Genomic DNA, 8,330 nt, shown 5'->3' with positions numbered 1-8,330 from the left:
TTTGTCACTGAATTCCGTGCTTCGTTGTCCAGACGGCGGATATAAGAAAGGTGCAAACAAGGAGTACGTGTCTATATTTTAATGCTAGGTGTGCTATTTCATACTTTCATAGTGAAGTTCGCTTTTGATGACGTTAGCGTAAAGAGAGGGGAAGTAGATCGGTTGAATTTTTATTCTGCTGACAGAAGACTGATTTCATAGCATGTACATTTTTTCTCGGCATCGATATGCCATGTATGAAAGGCCCGATGAGGAAGTTTAAGTAAGGGATGAGTACAGTAAATATGGGTTGGAAGTGTTCACATGAAGCGTAATTGAAAACGACTGCTAATGTATAAGCGAAGTTTGACAAGTACGGGCACGTGGAGATGAAACAGTACGGTACGAGTGCATTGAGATGTGCGGGTGTTAGGGGGAACGTAGGGCGTGTAAGCAGAAGTGGATTTGTATATGCAGGTATCTATGAAACAAAAAAAGCCTAAGGTTACGGCGACGAAGTACGAGGTGGCACACCCGGATTTCACATAGTGGTTTGGTCTGTCTTCCTAAAGCAATCAAGCTATCAAAGACGCCGTACTGGAGGGCTCCAGAAACGTTGACCACCCGGCGCTTGTCATCGGCGTCATGACGCCCGTTAAATATTGAGGTTTGAAACTTCGAGCCCACGACGGGTCCATGATGGGATTCAGCTGTTTCGCATAACATCTAGAAAGTGGAAGCCGCAGCAAAAAAGTGTCTATTGAGACGGTGACAACTACCTTCTTTTCTTTCCTCGTCAAATATTCGATTTTGTCTTTCGTTGTGGCGGCCTGTCCCGCAGATAAAGAAATAACACATATAAAACCCCACCTCTCGCATATCGATATATAGCAGCTGCAGCGGTGCCATAAAATATTGTATTTTGCCAATAGTTTGGTTTGTGGAGTCTAACGTCCCAAAGCGACTCAGGCTATGAAAGACGCCGTAATGGAGGGCTCCGGAAATTGCAACCACCTGGAGTTCTTTCACGTGCACTGACATCACACAGCACACAGGCGCCTTGCGTTTTACCTCCATCAAAAACCGGCCGCCGAGGCCGGGATTAGGAGCAAGAGGATGGCACAATTATAGGATCGGCGGGCTAACGAGGGCTAAAGAGCGAGGCAGGGACTTTTCCGGCTCCCGAAAAAGGCGCGCGCAGCCTGCTCAAAGCCGAGCGCATAAGAAAGGTCTTTGAACGCCGCGCATGTACAAGATGGCTCGTCAAAGGTTGGGCCAGAAAACTGCGGCGTGTGCTCGGGAAGGTAGACAACACTGTTTTTTTTTTTCAATGCGTTGTCTGCAGAAAACAGCTCGTCGGGGTTGTCGCAAACTTCCAAACCTACGCCTTTGCAATGCATGTATTTGATGGTGCACGTGTGGCTTGCTGTGACCAACGAGGAAGCGCAGCGTCATGGCGTACACAAATGGCCTGCACATTATACGTATTAGCGTTTGCTCCTTGCGCAGCAAACTCCACTCGGTCTACAACACATTGTGAAAAAGCCAAGTCAAGGACTCTGAAGAGCACAATTACCGTATATAATGTAAAGAAGATGAATATCATCTGTTCGTGCCCAAATTCATGAAAACGAAACTCAGTTCAGTTCAGTCGTGTCCGACGCTTCGTGACCCTATGGACCATGTCACGCCACGCTTTCTGGTCTCTCACTATCTTCCTAACATCACATAACTTCATCTGCAGTGCCTCGAAGATGCCATCTAACCATCGCGTTCGCTGCCTACATCTTCTCCGGCGACCCTCAACCTTTCCCAACATCAACTCTTTCTCCAGCGACTCCTCTCTTCTCATCACATGACCAAAGTAGCTGAGCTGTAACTTTAGAATTTGACCCTCCAATGAGCAGTCAGGGTTTATGGTCGACAATAATGGCTGATTTGATCTTCTGGCAGTCCAAGGAACTCTCAAGAGTCTTCGCCAGCACCACAATTCAAACGCGTCAATTCTTCGGCGGTCAGCCTTTTTCACAGTCCAACCCTCGCATCCATACATCACAACTGGAAAGACCATAGCACGAGTTATACGGATGTTAGTTGGCAGACTAATGTCTCTGCTCTTTACGAGGTGGTCAAGGCTAACCATTTCTCTCTTTCCCAGAAGCAGGCGTGTCCTAATTTCATGGCTGCAGTCTCCTTCCAAGGTAATCTTGGAGCCAAAGAAGAGAAAATCTGTCACAGCTTCCACTTCTTGTCCATTGATGCTCCAGGACTTCATAGGGCAAGACGCCATGATCTTTGTCTTCTTAATGTTCAGTTTAAGCCCAAACTTCTCACTCTCTTCTTGTACGCGCATCAGAAGTCTCTTGAGTTCCACTTCACTTTCTGCCATTAAAGTGGTATCATCCACATATCTAAGGCTGTTGATACGTTTTCCAGCAATCTTCACTCCAGCTGAAGACTCGTCCAGACCGGCCTTCCTCATGATGCACTCTGCATATAGGTTAAATGGGCAGGGCGACAGTACGCAGCCTTGTCTCACTCCTTTCGCAATCGGAAACCAATCAGTAAGACCATGCCCAGTTCTGACTGTGGCATCTTGCCCTTCATACAGGTTCCTGAGGAGACAGATGAGGTGAATTGGAACTCCCATCTCTTGGAGAGCTTGCCACAATCTGCTGTGATCTACGCAGATTGTGGAACAAAACTCACTGGCTGCAAAACGACCCATGTACGTATTCACTTGGCAGGGCCAGCAGGGCTACATGATCTGCGAGGATTCAGCAGTAAAGTGGCTGAAACGACATGAATAATATCAATTAAAACATCATTGAACAGTTTATATAGCAGCTATTGCCTTTGTCTGGAGTTAATAACTGGTTCCATCACCAAACCAACACGTCACAATTGAAGTTGCATAGCAAAACCTTTCTCTATTTCTATTCTTTCCACTTTGCAAAGAACAGAGAAAAGACGTTTACTGCCGAACACTGTTTTACATGTGGGTGTATTCACTTCCATTAGTCTCTTCCAGCCATTTACGGGTCTTTCGCAGAGCTTCTGCTTCTTTCGATTTGGTTTCACCCTATGTACTTACGTGATATGAAAAGGCTCCTGGGTGTGTGGTGAGTGGGGCTTTCTGAAGACTACAGATGAGCGCAGGTAGGGCGAAGGACAGTTTAGGAAGGTATATGGGTGATGGGTTGATGGAACATGCCTGCACTAGTTCTGTTCTTCCATGTATCCTGTGTCCGCGTTTCACACAAAGGTGTTAACTGACGCCTCTAGCTGACTGTTTAAGATTTGGGACCTACAAGGCACGTCTAAGGCAGAGACGTGCTTTTGCACGTCTACGCCAACTTGTTTTCCAGTAATAGGCATTGTAATGTGAACTTTTTCGAAGAAATAACATGAAAACCAACAAACCACAAAATAAATTCGTGTTCAGAAGGACATGTTGTCTACATTTCCAAATGTATTATTCATACTGACGTGGCACAAAACCCATCTTTGTTCGAGATGTTTGGTTTGGTTAATAGAGTTCGACGCCCCTAAGCAACTCAAGGTGTAATAGACGTTGTAGTGGAAAGCTCCGAAAATGCGGTCATGTAGAGTTCTTTAACGTCCACTGACATCGCACAGCACAACTGCGCCTTGCTTTCCGCTTCCATCGAAAAGCAGCCGTCGCGATCCCACATCCTTGCGCACAGTGGCGAAACGCCCTACCCTCTGAACCACCGCGAGTCGATCTGTTTTTGTGGTATATTATGAAAACTTTCTCTACACCACTGGCCAGGACAGCATATCGATAGCATTGCCACCTGAACAGACCAACAGCCTTATTTTTTGGATTGAATCAGAACGCCACTATTCCTATACCGAATTTCGCGGAGTTCGCATGCCCAATGTAGGAGTCTATTACTCATGGAATAGCCAGCTTAGTCACAACAACGAGTTCTGTGTATGAATGGCGTACTGTAAGAGAAAAAGAATAGCGCAGCCTAGCTTAGTGCATTAGCACATCAATTCGCGTGAGCTGATAGAGCCTCCGAACGCTGTTCTGCGCCTTTCTGTGTTTTTGGCTACACTGAGAGATACCGCACTTGCGACAGAGAGATGATGCTGCTCGTCTTATTGAAAGCTGTAACCGCGACTTCGCTGTCATGCGGGCAGCACACCGTGGACCTTCGAGTGGCGCCACATATTAGCAGGAGACGTAGCTTCCGAAGGCACGCATCTGTGTGGTAGTTTCTCCTCCGCTTGGCGAATACGCGTTCCGGCGAAAGGGCACACTTGAATGGGAGAGGGCCCCAAGCTTTTCTCTGATGTCTTTCTGGGCAGTGTTACGATAGCGAACTGCGAAGTAGTCGCTCGGGGAGAGGAAAGTACGGCGTTAACGCTTTTGGAGGCGGATCCCTTGCAAAGTAGATGCAATAACCTTCTCGCCCACAACGCTGTTTCGGTTGGGGTACGCCTTCCTTTTTTGTTACGGCTTCTTTTCCTCTCTATCTACCCCGGGAGTCTCCCTTAAACGTTGAGAGATGCGTCTTCACTCTGCAAGGACAATACCGACAGCTTGAAGAGCTTAAAGTTCGGGTGCCTCAGTCTGCATACAGTTCACTTTTGCGAACTAAACCGCGGTAATCGTCCTGCGGTTGGCCGTTGTCTGGAGACAAAATACCTGCGATAAACGCACCTTTTCTTTTTTATAGCAATAAGCTCACCATGTCCGCGCGTACTTCGGCGTACTTCTACCCGGTCAACTGTTCATATCAATTGAAGGAAGCCCGTCCATTGATTTTGCTGCTGCTGCTGCTGGTGCTGCTAGTTGTCGGGCTGCTCCTCCTGCTGCTGATAATAGTGCTGGTGCTGCTTGTGCTGCTGCTGGTGGTGGTGCTGCTGATACTGGTGCTGCTGCTTCTGCTGGTGCTGCTGCTACTGGTGCTGGTGCTGCTGCTGGTGACGGTGGTGGTGCTGTTCCTGTTCCTGCTGCCGGTCTTGGTGCTGTTGCCGTTGCCGGTGCAGGTGTTGCTACTGGTGCTAGTGCAGCTGCTGCTGCTGCTGCTGTTAGTGGTGCTGCTGTTCGTGCTAGGGCTGCTGGGGCTGGTGGTGGCGGTGGTGCTGCTGCCGCTGCCGCTGCCGCTGCCGCTACTGCTTCTGCCGCCGCCGCCGCTGCTGCTGCTGCTGGTGCCGGTGGTGCTGGTGCCGGTGCTGCTTGTGCTGCTGCTGCTCGTCGTGGCGGTGGTGCTGGTGCTGCAGCTGCCGCTGCTGCTGTTTCTGCTGCTGCCGGTGCAGGTGGTCCTACTCCTGCTCGTGCTGGTGCTGCTGCTGACTGTGCTGATTCTGGTGCTCGTACTGCTGAAGCTGCTGCGGTTTGTGCTGGTGGTGGTGGTGCAGATGATGCGGCCGCTTCCGGTGCTGGTACTACTGCTGCTGCTCGTGGGGCTGCTGCTGTTCGTGCGGTAGTGGTGGTTCTGCTGGTGGTGGTACAGGTGCTGGATGCTGGGGCAGGTGCTGGGGGTGCTGCTGCTAATGCCGGTGCTGGTGGTGGTGCCGCAGGTGCTGGCGGTGGTGGTGATGGCGCTGCCGCTGCTGGTGGGGGTCGTGCTGCCGCCGCCGCCGCTGCTGCTGGTGGGGTGCTAGATCTGGTGGTGCTGCTGCTGCTGCTGCTCGTGGTGCTCCTGGTGGCAGTGGTGCTGGTACAGGCGCTGGTGCTGGCGCTGCTGCTGCTGCTGCTGCTGCTGCTGCTGCTGCTGCTGCTGCTGCTGCTGCTGCTGCTGCTGCTTTACGTGGGGTTGGTGCAGGTGCTGGTGGTGGTGATATTGCTGCTGCTGTTAATGCAGATGCTCGTGATAGGAGTGGTGCTGCTGCTTCAGCTGCCGGTGCTGGTGGCGCAGGTGGTGGTGCTGCTGCTGTTATTAGTGGTGGCGGTGCTGCAGGTGGTGAAGCTGCTGGTGCAGATGCTCGTGGGGCTGGTGCTAGAGGTGCTATTGCTGCTGGTGGGGTTATTGCTGGTGCTGCTTCTTGTGGTGGCGGTGGTCGTGGTGATAAAGCTGCTGCTGCTGCCGGTGGTCGTGCTAGCGTGGTATTAGTGCTGCTGCTGCTGCCGCCGCTACTGCTGATGGTGGTGGTGGTGCAGCTGCTGGTGCTGCTAGGACTGCCGCTGCTGCTAGTCGTGGTGCTGCTGCCGCGACTGGAGCTGGTGGTGGTGGTGCTGCTGCTGCTGGTACAGGTAGTGGTGCTGCTGCTGGTGGTGCTGGCGGGTTTCGTGCTGCTGCTGCTGGTGGTGCTGGCGGGTTTCGTGCTGCTGCTACTAGTGCCGGTGCTAGTGGTGCTGCTTCCGGTGGTAGTGGTGCCGCTGGTGCTTGTGTTGCTGCTGCTGGTGCTGGTGCAGGTGGTGGTGATGGTGCTGGTGGGCCGTTCCTGCTTCTGGTGCCAGTGCTGGTGGTGGTGCTGCTGGTGCTGCAGCTGCAGGGAGTGCTTGTGCTGCTAGTGCTGGTGCAGGTGCTGCTGCTAGTCCAGGTGCTCGTGGTGGCAGCGGTGCTGCTGCTTCTGCTGGTGCTGGTGCTGCTGGTACAGGTGGTGGTGCTGCTGATGCTGGTCTGTCTCGTGCTAGTGCTGCCGGTGGTGGTGCTGCTGCTGGTGGGGCTGGTGTTTCTGCTGCTGGTGGTGGTGCTGTTGGTGCTGCTTCCAGTGGTAGAGATGCCGCTGGTCTTGTGTTGCTGCTGGTACTGTTGCAGGTGGTGGTGATGGTGCTGGTGGGCCGTTCGTGCTTCTGGTGCCAGTGCTTGTGGTGGTGCTGCTGCTGGTGCTGCAGCTGCAGGGAGTGCTAGTGCTCCTAGTGCTGGTGCAGGTGCTGCTGGTGCCGGTGGAGGTTATGGTGCTGCTGCTAGTGTAGGTGCTCGTGGTGGCAGTGGTGCTGCTGCTACTGCTGCTGCTGCTGGTGTGTCTCGTGCTAGTGGTGCCGGTGGTGGTGCTGCTGCTGGTGCGGCTGGTGTTTCTGCTGCTGGTGGTGCCGGTGGTGTGCTGCTGCTGGTGGCGGTGCAGGTGCAGGTGGTGCTGGTGCTGGGGCTAGTGCTGCTAGTGCTAGAGCTGCTCCTGGTGGTGGTGCTCCTGCTGGTGCTGTCGCTGCCGCTGGTCGTGGTGGTCGTGGTAGTATTGCTGCTGGGGTGCTAGAGCGGCTGGTGTTGCTGCCGCTGCTGCTGGTGCCGGTGCCGCTGGTGCAGGTGCTCGTGGTGGTGGTGTTACTGCTGCAGGTGCAGGTTGGGGTGATCGTGCTAGTGCTGCTGCTGGCGGTAGTGGTAGTGGTGGTGGTGCTGATGCTAATGCTGGTGCTGGTGCCGGTGCTGCTGCTAGTGGCGGTGGTGGTGGTGCTGCTGGTGCTGCTGCTACTGCCAGTGGCGGCGGTGCTGGTACCACCGGTTGTGATGCTGCCGGTCCTGGTGCTGGGGCTGGTGCTGGTTCTGCTGGTGCTAGAGGTGCCGGCGGTGGTGGTGGAGCTGGTGTTCTGGCGGCGGTGGTGGTGGTGGTGCTGCTGCTGCTGTTGCTTGTGCCGGTAGTGGTGCTGCTAGTGGTGGTAATGCTGCTGGTGCCGGTGCTGGTGGCGATGCTGGTGCCGGTGCAGGTAGTAGTGGTGTTGCGGCTGGTGGCGCAGCTGCTGGTGCCCGTGGGGGTGCTGATGCTGGGGCTACTGCTGCTGGTGCTCGTGCTGCTGCTTGCGCTGTTAGTGGTGCAGGTCGGGTGCTAGAGCCGCTGGTGCTGGTGGTGTTCCTGCTGCTGGTGCCAGTGGTGGTGGTCGTGCTGATGCTTCTGCTGTTGCTGGTGCTGCTGGTACATGTAATAATGCTGGTGCCTGTGGTGGTGGTGGTGCTGCTGCTAGTGGCGGTGGTGCCGGTGCCGGTGCTGGTGGTCGTGCTGCTGCTGCTGCTGCTGCTGCTGCTGGTGGTGCTGGTGCTAGTGTTCTTGGCGGTGCTGCTGCTGATGCTGGTGGTGTTACTGCTGGTGGTGGTGGTGCTCATTCTGCTGGTGTTATTGGTGGTGCTGGTGCTGCTGGTGTTCGTGGTACCGGTGGTGGTGGTGGTGCTGCTGCTGCTCGTGCTGGTGCTGTTGCTTCTCCTGCTGGTGCTGATGGTGGTATTGCTGGTGGTGCAGCCGGTTCTGCTGCTGGTGCTGGTCGTGCTGCTTGTGCTGCTACTGCTGATGCTGGTGGTCGTGGTGATAGTGCTGCTGCTGCTGCCGGTGGTAGTGGCGGTGTGTTGCTAGTGCTGCCGGTGCTGCTGCTGCTGCTGCTGGTGCTGGTGCTGCTGCTGGCGCTGCTGCTGGCGCTGCTGCTGGTGCTGGTGCTACTGCTGGTG

Source organism: Amblyomma maculatum, chromosome 9 (assembly GCF_055883805.1).
Source record: "Amblyomma maculatum isolate TAMU_Amacu chromosome 9, ASM5588380v1, whole genome shotgun sequence".
Classification (NCBI taxonomy): domain Eukaryota; kingdom Metazoa; phylum Arthropoda; class Arachnida; order Ixodida; family Ixodidae; genus Amblyomma; species Amblyomma maculatum.
The sequence above is the reverse complement of the archived record's forward strand: the minus strand, read 5'-3'. Positions refer to the sequence as shown.